At 43.4% G+C, this 13198-nt stretch overlaps 1 protein-coding gene across 1 annotated transcript in view; it reads right to left on the bottom strand.

Moving 5' to 3' along the window:
- The window catches only part of PLCXD2 (phosphatidylinositol specific phospholipase C X domain containing 2), a gene marked incomplete at both ends in the record, with an annotated part of 43679 nt that overhangs the window by 15268 nt on the left and 15213 nt on the right, over window positions 1-13198 (bottom strand). The window lies entirely within an intron of this gene.

The raw sequence follows: 13198 nt of genomic DNA, 5'->3' as shown, positions 1-13198 counted from the left end.
TGTAAGGTAAATTACTAACTTTTTGGAAAGCTATTTAGAAATATGCTTAGAAATCAGAGTTTTAAAATATTCATAGCACTTTGATCTAGTAATTTCATTTCTGGGAAGCTATTCTGAAGGAAATAAACTCAAACCTTTGGAAAAAGCAAAGATGGCTGCTGGAGGCTATCATAGCAGATGCAAACAGGAAAAGGCTTAAGTCCCCTCACAGGACATTTCTGTGTCATTCGGTCCACTGAAATGGGAGAGGGTATATGGACACCTGTGCTGACATCAGGAGTGCTGGAGCTGGCATATCAGTAAAGAATAAAATCATATCTGATTCCTTCATAGGAAAAGCCTGGGAAGACTAGGACTAGAAGGAACCCAGTAAAGAATGTGTAAGTGTCAAATGTTCCTATCCAATGTATTGTCTTTAGTCTTAGCAGGGACACTATAACCAGGAAAAAATTAAAAGGGAGTAGACAAGACAACATTGTCTGCAGATGACTTAATTTTGTTCATAAGATACTCTGAAGGTTCCACAAAAAATTCTTAGACGGATAGTGTTTTAGTTTGGAATTCTTTGCTGCAAAGAAACACCATGTCCAAGAAGCAAGTTGAGGAGGAAAGAGTTTATCACAAAGGTAGTCAGGTCTGGAACTTAATCAGGGCAGGAACCTAGAGGCAGAGGATAATGCAGAGGTTATGAAGGGGTCATACTTACTGGCTTGTTCCCCATGGCTTGCACAGTCTGCTTTCTTGTAGAACCCAGGACTACCACACTAGCCATGGATGGCACCACCCACAATGGTCTAGGTTCTCCCCTATCAATCATTAATTATGAAAATGTCTTACAGCCACATCTTACTGAAGCATTTTTTCAATTAGGGCTTCTTTCTTTCAGACAACTCTAGTCTATGTGTCAAGTTGACATAAGACTGGCCAGCATAGATAGTGATTTTTTCCCAGCAGAGTGGCGGATACAATGTTAATACTAATAGTAAACATTCTGGGAAAGAAATAGGGAAACAATACTATTTACAGTAGCCTCAAAGCAAGCAAATGAACAAACACTCTTGAAATAAACCTGAAGAAGGAGATAAACGATCTGAAAAAAAAAAAAAAAAAAAAAAAAAAAAAAGAACACTGAGAAATTGAGGAAAAGTCTGGAAATCAGAATGACCTTTATTGCTCAGAGACTGCCAGAATAATGAAAGGACGAATAGTTCCCAAAGGTGACTACAAATGCCCAGTACACATGAAATGTGTATGAGCTCACTAGCCATCAGAGAAATGCAAATTAAAAATACTGTGAAATTCCTTCTCATTCTAATCTGAATGACAGCTATTAAGAAAGCAACAGCAATTGCTCGTAAGTATGTAGACATAATAGAACCTGTATGCATCAAGGACAGGAATATATGGTACAAACACTATGGAAATCAGCAAGGGATTTCCTACAAAAAAATCCAACAATAACAACAACAAAACCAAAACCCATCTGTCCCAACTACATTACTATGGGTATTCACTGAAAGTCCCTAAGTCAACACATCACAGAAACACTTGCCCAGTGTCCATTGCAGCGCCATACACAACTGTCATGGAGCCAGCCTAGTATCCAGCAGGGGAGGGCTGGTTAGAGGACATGTTCCGTATATTCACGACGGAACTCTTTCAGCCATAAAGAAGAACGAATTTATGTCAGCTGCAGGAAAACAAATCCAACTGGAGAAAGTCACATTAAGGGAATTAAGCCAACCTCTAAAACACAGACAGCATATTCTCTCTCGTTTGTGGTTCCTAGATTTTAATTCAACACATAAAACCACTTAGGCTCACACGACATTGAAACAGAAGCACAAATGAGTCAGGGGATGGGGAGATCAGTGTGGGAGGGTTGGGTGAGGCATAAGGAGGCCTGGGGTGAGCTCAAAGCATGATACACACTCATATGAAAATGGCCAAACGTCACACAGTCCCATGTGCAATGAATACACAATGGGATTGAACAAGACAGAAATTCCTTGTACGCTTCTCAAATATACAGTGCATTACAGTTTCCTACAGTCACCCCCAAATGTTAGATATAATAAATAAAAGTAAAGGAATATATCTATAAGTAATACATGTGAACAAAAGAAAGACTGGTGACAAACCATGCTTCATTTTTATGTCGCTTCCAGTGCTCAGAGGAGAGTCGGTTAAATATTAAGAATTGGTATATTTATTGGTGAACTGAATCTCACAAGTGAGAAAATTACCAGCATATTTCAGGTAAGAGCAAAGCTATTACTAACAGAAATGTGGGACGAGTCTCCTCGGACCTGCTGCACTGAATCCGGTCGCTAATGAGGCTCACTGGGTTCTGCTTAATGTTCTGCTTCTTTTGACTGCTAAGAAGCAGGGAATGTTTAAACCTCCTTATTGAGAGATTTATTGCAAATACCTTACATATAATGGTGAACAGCCAGCTCTCTCTTCCTTCTAAATTGCATTAATGAGCCAGCTGTTGGGGACACAAGACGAAACAGAGTGCAAGGTGCACACTCAACTTAATTCTTGCCTGGGCGCCAGGGAATAGCTGTTAGCCAAGCATGGCGGGGACACAAACCTCTGGAGTGTGCTTGCTGGTACTGAGCCTAGTTTCAGATCCACTGGGAAATGTGCTAACAACCTCCAATGCTTTGCTCAGTCTGAGAACTGTGCAGAAACGTGACAGCCATGAGGCCATTTTTGATTGCACAGGACACACAGCAGTCCCAGCCCACTCCACGGGAACGAGAGTGCACTGAGTTCTTGAGAAGGACTAGTCTCACCGTGAGTTTTCCTTTCAATCTCCCAGTCCACCTCATCTTTCCTAAGGCCCTGTGCACCACTGTAGCCTGCAGGATGGGGCATGGATAAAGGCTGTTGAATGAATCACGGGGTTGTCCTAACTAGGTCCACAGAACTCAAATATAACCATCCCCCAATAACAGGATTCTTAAATACTTTGCCCTTTCTGCTTATTTTCCCCCTAGAAATGTTTTGTTAACAGAATCAGTAAGATAACAGTCAAGTAAATATGACGTTTTGGTAACTGGTTACGTAAAGGAAACTGGATGGTAGGGAGAAAAGACTTTAAATTCAGTCTTTTCAAGTCCCTGGGTCTGGATAAATTATTGATCGAAGTTCAAGGGTTCTTTGTGGTGGGTTAACAAATACTTCCTGGGGTGACGTCAACAGTAGGCTTCGGAAATAAGCAATTTACTATGTTCAAACCATCAGGTGGAGTCTTCCCCAGGAAACTGGAAATGTAGAACTCTGACAGTGAGCCCAGTGCTCAGGAGGCAGAGGTAGAGGCAGGAGGGTGGCCAGGGGTTTCAGGCCATGTGGACTACATACTCATGCATGTTCACAGACAGATACCCAAATAACATTAAATAAGACATTAAATAAGACAGGATCTCTTTGATGTCAGGGCTGAGAACCTGTTTCTGCACGCGCGCGCGCACACACACACACACACACACACACACACCGATTCTGCTAAAATTACAGTTTTGGCACTCACTATCACAAATGCAAGCTTAACTTTGCATTTTATCTTCAGCTGGTAGGCACAGACTCTTTAACTTGCTTGGAGAATGTTTTCAACATCTGAAGCACTACTATGATGACTAGCCTTTCAAGTATCTAGTGGCAGCTCACTGACCCACAAAGCCCCCTTTGACCAACTAAGTAGGTTCAGTTTGTTAGTGGAGAAGAAGCTATCAGGCTTGGCTTTCCTTAGTGTGTCTTCAAGGGGTGACCGGATAGGTTGCCTCAGATTAATTGGGGCCTTTTTGCTGTACACTCAGTTATGGTAGAATTCAGAACAAAGACACCAGGGCAGCTGAGTCACAGGGGAAGAGACTGGGATGGGGGAAGATCAGTAGCGTTGTGGTTCAGAGTTATGGTTACTCCCTCTTGAACAGCATTGCTGGAGAAGATCATGTAAGAGGCCAGGGACAAAGAAAAAAAAAATCAAGATGGCCTTGTGAGTTCCAGGAACAACCAGTTTGTTCTTTTTCTGGAACACAAATTGCCCAACATGGGTGCTTCTTCCTGTTGCTTCTTGGGGGTTTGAGAGCCCGAGTGAGCACGCAGCAGGTCTCAGTTACTACCGCAGTCATTACCCGGATCTGACAGTCTGAAGTGGAAGCCAGTTTCTGACCTCAGTTAGAAAAACAAAAATTAAAGCAAGCTCCCTAGGAACCTGGCTTGTAAGTAACACAAGAAGAATCCAGACAACAGAGTCCACCGTGGCACATAACATTATGCTACAGACATTTCAAAGTACAGTGACATTCCTCGTAGCCACAGAAGCAGGACTGGAGGAAGAAGAAACTGAAATATATGAGGAGAGGATGGTGAACTTCTTTATCACACCTGGATCACAACCAGGGAGCTAGGGATGGTGACCGTACATCGGGGAGCCCCTGAACTCACATATTTATGTCCCCACCTCCCCAAAGGTACAACTCTGTCTTTGGGGCCCTTCAACTCTGAAACTCAACAGCCTCTCCAGGTGGCTCACTGGTCCCACCTTCCCTGGTTTGATTTCTTCATTCTTGGGGATGGTCCCTAGTGGCAACTATAATAAAATTGGTTCTTAGAGGGGGCAGAAACCTCCACAAAAACAAAAACAAAACACTCCTACTCTATATCTAAACATGGCTATTCACATGGCACACAAGCAGACGCACATGTTTTTAATTAAAAAATTAAATGTTTTTAATTTCAAAAAAGATTTCCCTTTAATTTGTGTGTGTTTGTGTGAATGTATGCCACGAGTGGGCAGTGTTTAGGGAGATCAGAACACCAGGGCACCACTGGAATCCCTGGAACTGGAGTTACAATAAGTTGTGAGCTGCCCAACATGAGTGCTAGGACTTGAACTCTGGTCCTCTACAAGAGCAGCATAAGCCCCTAACCACTGAGCCATCTCTCCAGATCTTTACAACTGAAATGCAGTTGTTTGGAGCAGTGCAGTGATGTTTAAAAAGACTCATTGTGGGAAGGTTACTGTGAGTAAAATGCTGAGTAATGCTATTGTAGACTGAGGCCGTGGCCTTATTCCTCATGAGCATGTCCCCTACTCCCTTCAGAAACCCTTCCTTACGTGTCATCCATCAGGTGGCCCTATAGAGAAAAGGTTGTCCCATCTCCTGCCCTCGAACAATACTAGAGGACTATTCAACTCTCTTATCTCCAGTTTTCTTCAAGTATTCCCAAACATTTTTCCCAGGAACAACTCTCTCATTTCTAAGTCTGTTCAACCCCAAAGGACCCAAACTAGCAATTTCCAAAAGTGTCATTTTAGGACATTTTTAGGAGTGACGGATGTAAGGCTGACTTGGAAAACAGCCATAGTGCTGAGTGAAATGGAGAAGTTCCCACGTGGCTAAGAGCACAAGATCTAGTAGCGTGCTGACTGCGTTCATCATCCTAGGTCTATTGCTTACTTGCTGTGTGTGACAGAAATACTGGGCCTTAGTTTCCACATCTGTGAAATGGGAATGACATTAGTGACACATTAGTTTGTTGTGAAGACTGAGGGGGTCCTTGGCAGTGAAATAAGCTAAGACTTATTATTATTCATGATCTATCTCTTTCCATCTGCCAATTATATCTGGAAGAATTGAAATCTCAGCAAATATTTATAGTTGAGGAACTACCAAGCTTCTAAATGGTTAGCATTTGGAGCTGGGAGAGAGAAAGTCAAGTTTAAATGATACATGTTTTTATTACATATAAAATTCAGCTTCAAATATAATCTCTTTGGATGATAGCCAATTTTCTCCTGGGGATTGTGGTGCATAAAATTACACTGAATGTCAAGGATTTTTTTAAAATTCTAAATTATTGTAGAATATACAAAATATGTGTCCTGAGAAAATAAGATCTGAGCCTCAGGGATCTTATCCTATTTCAAATCAACAAAATTAAGGAAATAATAAAAATGCCCAAAACACAGAAAACCAAAGCCCTTGCTCATACTTTTCTTAGTTAAGCTATGTTAGCCACAGCATATTGACGGTCAGTGGCTTCTGGGTAGCAATAAAGGCCAAGAGGGGCTTGATGATGCTCCGTGCAAACAGCAGAGTGTGTTTACTGTGCAGAGACAAGCCAGTAGGGTCTAAGCCAAAGAATGACCACAGTGATTTGCTCCCATTTCTTAAAGAAGAGATAGAAGACAGAAGATAGACCCTAAATGAAAGGCTCAGACAGATGTTCTAACACCAAGTTTCAGGGCTCATGGTCTGCTTGTTGGAGTTCATGCTTGATTTAGACAGAGACTGAAAGAGAATGTCCATAGGGAATTAAAGACATCTCAGCAGGAGGGATGGAACACTCCTGTGGTTGCAGCTTCCGGGAGGCTAGGGAAGAAGAGTTTCAGAGTTTGAGCCTAGTCTGGGCTATTAATAAGAACTACTTTCTAAAATCTAAGTGTGGCTCAGTAGTAAAGCACAAGGTTGTGAATCTGAGCCTCAGAACTTCAAGAAGTAAGATGGGATTCATGTCCCCAAACACATTGTCTCACTCAGAGTGCTTAATGGCCTATGGCTCTTGGCAAATGCCTCCAAAAGTCAAAGGTATTAAGGCTGACGTGTAAAAAATATGCTCCCTCCTGCTCAGAGTTGGGGATGTGGCTAGTCAGCACATCTACGATATTTGGAACAGCTCCACTCCTCTATTTCTAACAAAATGAAGAATGTTTTGGAAGTGACACTGTGAATGGGTGGCTGATCTCTAATTTGTCTGCAAGCGTACATGGATCTCTGACTCTGAAGGTTCTTGTCTATCAGGAGCGATGCTCTGTGGCACCATACGTCTAAGCTGGCTGCATTTGGACTGGAGTCCTCAGATAGCTGCAGATCTACCTTAGGTAGAATGGGGTGCCATAGGAAGGGGAGACACAGGCAGTAAGGTGCAAGAAGAAAGATCCTGTAATGAAGACGGTCTCTTTGAAGACTCATAAAACCTTACTTATATCAAGGCTAGCAGGATGGAACGTCATAATCTGCTTATATAGATTGGAGAGCCATTCTAGGAACAAAAGTAATATGTACCATAAAGTTACAAAGACAACATGGAGAGTTACAGGCAATTGCCAGACACAGCATTTGAGCAGCATTATGAAAATATATTGCTCAGTTAACTTGCCCAAGCGTGTGGCAGGGGATATAATAATAACAGTTGAAACCAGATTTCTGACCACAGAGACGGTCCGTCTGAGGCTTCACTGCCCTGGAGAATACCGAGGTAGTGCAGATGCATCAGGCTTCTTGTGATCTAGTACCAGAGGCTCCACAACCACAGATACAGCTAATGGTGAACTTCCTATAATAACAACTGCCTCAGCCTCATTCATGGGCTGCGTTTGCCATATTGAAAGGCAACACATTACCAGAAATGATGGACCAGCCACTGGGGTGAGGGGCAAAGTTTCCCAGCTCTGAGAATCTTTCTACCTGCTCTCACCAAACACGTCTCTAAGCATACCTCCCTGTGGCGATGCTACCCAGAGTAAGAATGTAGAACCTGCGAGCCAGGCCGAGGTGGAGCTACTGATGTGCTCCTTTGATGCCCCTCCCCAGTTTATATGCCACTGAACCACTGCCCTCAATCCTCTGTTAGGCAGGAAGAAGATACAGAGGGATGGCCATGCTCTGATTTGTGCTGACATTTAAAGGTTGGGAATCCTTGCATCATAAATAATAATATTTCCCATCCACACATATGAAAAGGAAAGCTGGGAGGTCACTGGCCGAGAAGGGAACCTTTGAAAGTTCATTGGGGGAAAAAAACCTTCATCTACTGCAATTCTGCCAACTGCTGTTGCTGAGAAAGTTATGTCACAGACTGAAAAGTAAAGTAAAAGGCTAGACCCACCCACCTAGGCTTTTCCCCGTGATATTACTGATTTTAATATGGTTAGCCCTTTAATCAATAGAGATTCCTTAAGAAAAACTTTAAGAACTGATCAATAGCAAATTGGATTGAGTTTTGAAATATCTTATTTCATAACAGGCCTTTCCCCCCTTTGTCCTTTTCAGTTGATAAGAAACTCAGGGTCTTGGAATATGAGGCAAGCTCTGAGATACACAGCCATCCCTTTAGTCTTTTTGGTTGGTTTAGTACCAGAGACCAGGTAGATGCAACCCCTGGAATCTGCTATTTATGGAAAGGCACATAGCCAACCTCACATTTCCCTATTTGAAAGAGTAAATTACCTCTGGGAAAAATCACACATTCAACCACATATTTTTTTAAAAGCATCTCTTGCTCTTACCCACAGTTCTTGTTGAAGACTTTTATTCAGGAATAGAAAGGCTTCACCTCCTCAGTGCTTGAACCTCAGGCTTCGTTACTAACCTGTCCCTAGCACAGGCTGTTTCTAGAGTTCTTCCTGCCCTCGGCAGCCTTGGGCATTTTGCTCCTATCATTCCTTCCTTGCCACAACCTGAAGGCGGCAGTTACATGTGCTTATTATAGATGAAGAAACTGAGGCTCAGACTGGCTTTGCCATGGCTTCAGAGTTGCAACTTTTGCAGATGGCTACCTAGAACAGAAATTCAGACCTTGAGAAGTGGTGCTAGATGTTGCTTACTTACTTTGGATAACACCCTTGGACTCACCTCTACTGCTAATGCAGATTCCTCACCCCAACTCAGGAAAATCAATGAAGAGATGCAGGCAGATGGATGGAACTAGAAAATATTCTGAGGTAACTTAGAACCAAAAGGACATGCATTGTGTGTACTCACTAATAAGTCAATATTAGCCAAAAAGGAGTACAGAATATCCAACATATAGTTCACAAAACTCAAAAAGGTCAACAAGCTGAAGGGACTAGGTGAGGACACCTCAATCCCATGTGGGAGGGAGGAGAAAGCAATCACAAGCAGGGAAGGGGTGGAACCTGGGTGGAAAAAGGGACAGGGGTGGGCAGAGGGGAACGTGATCTGGTACTGGGTAGGGAAAAGGACTGAAGCTCTGAGGGCCAGCAGAAAAATAGAGACAGGCAACCTCTGGAGGTAGGAGTGGGGGGGCAGATTGTACCAGAGACCTGGGAGGGGAGGGACACTCAGGACTCAAAGGGAGGGGGACCCTAGATGAAATGTCTTATAGTGGGGAGAGGGAACTTGTAGAGCCTACCTCCAGCAGAAAGACAGGGCATCAAGTGAAGGACAGGGTTGCTATCCCACAGTCAAAACTCTGACCCACTATTCCTGTCTGAAAGAACTGCAGGGATGGAAATGGAGCAGAGCCTGAGGAAAAGGAGGTCCTGTGACAGGCCCAAAATGGGATCCGGCTCACAGGGAGGCCCCAAGGCCTGACACTGTTACTGAGGCTAGGGAGTGCTCACAAAAAGGGACCTAACATGACTGCCCTCTGAAGACCCAGCAAGCATCCGTAAGAGTCACATATGGATACTTGCACCCAACCAATAGACAGAAGCTGATGATCCCTGTGGCTGAATTAGAGAAAAACTGGAAAAAGCTGAGGAGGAGGGCCACCCTTTAAGAGGACCAGCAGTCTCAATTAACATGGATCCCCCACGATCTCTCAGACACTGGATCACCAACCAGGCAGCACACACCATCTGATATGAGTCCCCCAACTCATACACAGCAGAGGATTGCCGGTCTGGGTTCAGTCAGAAGACACACCTAACCCTCAAGAGACTGGAGGGAGGCCTTAGGGAGTTCAGAGGTCTCGTGGGGTGGATAGTGTGGGGTGAAGAGTGGGGTATAGGGACATCCTTGTGGAGACATGGGGGTGGGGAGAAGGTGTGGGATGGAGAACAGTCGGAGGGTGGACTGGGAGGGGAATAAAATCTGGGTGTAAAAAAGAGATTAAATAAAAATAAAATAAAATAAAAACTGGAAAAGAAAATCATGTAAAGAACTGAAAAAAACTTTTGTGTAGGAACACATGAGGGCGCTCTAACCTTCTCTCAGTTAAAGAAAGGTTTTCTTTGAATTCCACAGCTCACAGCTTTGACACAAGCACCTTTCTTGGAGCTCAGCCTCCCCCTGTTCCTAATATCTGGAAGGCTGATGAATGATCTTTAGCCACTCTTCTCCCTTAGGAGCTGGTTAGTTACTTCCACTTTCTGACTGCTCATTAAAGGAACTGCTAGATCTATTCACCATTACAAAGACATGATTTTAAGGTTGGAGAAGTGACTCTGTGGTTATGAATTCATACTGCTCTTGAGGAAGAGCTGGGTTCTGTTCCCAGCACCTATATCCAGCAACCCACAAATCCTTGTAACTCCAGTTCTAAGGGATCTGATGCTCTCCTCTGGTTTCTATGGGCCCCTAAACACACGTGGTTTGCATACACATAAATATGTTAAGATATATAACTTATTTCTAACTATACTTACACAGAAAACAGGTCAGTTACTGTTCTAACTGACCATATTTGCAAAACCATAAAGTATACCCCCAAATGAGGTTGTGTTTATTTCTTTTTGGTTCATTTGAGAATGTGCCACATTGCTGGAGAAGTCTGTTTCCCTCCCGCAGGTCAATGGTGAGCACCTCCATGCTGGTTGACAACTGACCAGCACCCTGACTCCATTGGTGCTATGTTCCATTTTTAACACTTTCGAGAGGTTCCCTTCATTCCAAGAGCTGTCATTTCATAGTTTTGGTGGGGGGTATTAATACTCTGGGGGGGATCCAAACCCCCAAACCATCTTTCTAGTCATCTAGTGGGCTGACTTTTTCATAGGGTCAGCAGGGTGAATCACTTGATGGGGTTGGAGAGTTGGTTCCGTGACTAAGAGCATGCATGCATTTCTCTTGCTCTGGGGACCTGAGATTGGTTCCTCCCCCAACACTGGATCTCTCACAACTACTGTCACTCTCGCTCTTGTGGATCCAGTACCTCAGATGAAGTTGGGGAGGGGGGGTGTACCTAGATTCATACACACACATACCGTCTTCACCATATTAAAATGAAAATAAAATTGTTTTAAAAAATCATGTGATGAACTGAGTTTCTCAGGTCTCTTCCAAGACAAGCAGGGGTCTTCTTTCTATTCTGTGAATGAAAGGGGAAGCCACTGTGCTCTGACACATGAGGGAAGGGAAAAGCCAATAAGTAGCATCTCCATTACACAAAATGATTGGATTAAACAGGAGCAGTAGACCTGCCTCAGAAGGGAAAGCTAGAGTACACACACCTCAGCCCTGAAGACCAGCTTTCTGGAGAGCTGCACCTGCTAATGCTTCATGGAGTCCTTTCTGTCTGGTGCAGAAGGAATTTCCTCTGCAGAAGCCTTGCTGGGTGGTTACCATACAGACCACTTCAACCACTGTGCTGCTTTTGTTCTGAGTCAATAAAAAACCTCTTGGGTGTCTGGTCTTAGAAAGAAAAAAAAAAGTGCAACTTGTTCGGAACAGGTCAGTGGGTGGTCCTTCAGACATAAACATCCTCACAGTACCATGCATCAGAGACCTGGCATGAAATCAGACAGTCTTGAGAGAAGAGAAAATGTGCTTTATTACAATGAAGAAAAAGAACTGAGGGTTTGGTGCAGCATTGGCTGGGACACCAGCTCCTTGAGTGCCTTTGATTAAGATGTGCTAAGAAGAATTCAACAAGAGCTAGTTTTCACAGAGACCAACATACTTGGTGATTGGCAACCTGTTTAGTTTCTTTGTGCCTCAATTTCTCAATCTGGAAATTGGGGAGCAATGTACCTATATCCTTGGGTTTTTGTAAGGATTTAACTAGGCTTACATAAGACAAAGAAACCAATACGGGAAGCCCAGTTACTCTTATCTTAGTAATACTAAGTAGGCTATCCTTCTGTTTCTGCTGGTATTTCCATACCCTCTATACGAAGTGATGGGCATCTTCAGACTTTGCAATGCAGATACAAACATCTTGTTTTATCTTGGCTATCAATACTTTCTTTCTGCCTGTCCTAGTTTCTCCTTAAGATGAGAAACATCCATCCTTCATGCCTAAATTCTCCATCGGTATTTCAAAATCTCACGTCTCTCTCCTCCTCCGTCCCTCCCTGCCACTTTTCCTACTGATGCCTATTTTGAACCAGACACCATGTGTCTACGGAGATGATGACCAGACATGGCTGTGTATGGTAGAGAAAGAAACTGGAGCCAGTCCCAGCATATGCACGTGTGGTGGGGATAGAAAAGAAGTAGTCCCGAGCGGCTTCCTGCAGGACGAATTGCAACTGGCCAACTGAAGCAGGGTGTTGGCAGGGGGTCAGGGCAGAGAAAAGAACACTTAGCAGACTGGGTTTAAAATGAGCATATTATTTCCGGGGTTCTCTTCAGACCTCCCTACACTGTCTCAGACTCCATCTAGGACCCAAAACAGAGCACGATGTTGGACACTTTAGTTGGGCTGGACTCTCTTTGTACCAGAAGCCCCTCCCTCAAATTTTCTCAACCAGTCACTTCTGTAGTTCCCAGTGGCATCCCTTCTTGGCCCACTGAAAGTTCCTTGTGTCCCCATTTCTAATTATTGTCATTTACTTCCTTCTGTGCTCTTTTTGGTGCCACCTTCCCCCTACATTTCCCATCGCTGCTCTCAGGAGCCATCTTCCCCATAGCTGATCTTCAGTCAGTCCCACCAGGAAGCAACCCACCTGGCTGATTTAGAAGGCATTGGCCACCTTCTGACTTTGTTTGCCTCATCCCCACTGCTGGATATTGCCTACAAGGTACATGAACCGAGTAGCTCACTCACTCAAAATCTGCTATAGTATCTACGATGATATTAGGTATAGAATTAGGTAATCAGAGAGGATGGTTAATAATTGCCATCTAAAATATTAGGTTTGTTTCTTACTAGCTAGCATTCTAATTAACTGTATTTAATTTTTTTATATTTTAGGTTTTTTTGTTTTGTTTTGTTTTGTTTTGAAGCATGTTCCAGTTACATAGCCCTAGCTGACCTGCTGCTCAAGATGGCCTCAAATTTATGGTACCAGTTCTGTCTCGGCTTCTCGCATGTGGAGATTATAAACATGCACCATGATGTTCTATTAACTGTTCAAGTCTTAATTGTTTTCAACTTAAAGCCCTTAGACATTTAAAATATAGGTTTAACTATATCCAACTAGATGTGGTATTGCTTGTTCTCTTAGGTCTTGGAACGTAGAGGTGGGGGCAGGGTGGGGTTGTCAGGATGCAATTTC

This window comes from Micromys minutus (genome assembly GCF_963924665.1).
Source record: "Micromys minutus genome assembly, chromosome: 7".
NCBI classification, from domain to species: Eukaryota; Metazoa; Chordata; class Mammalia; order Rodentia; family Muridae; genus Micromys; species Micromys minutus.
The sequence above is the reverse complement of the archived record's forward strand: the minus strand, read 5'-3'. Positions and strand labels throughout refer to the sequence as shown.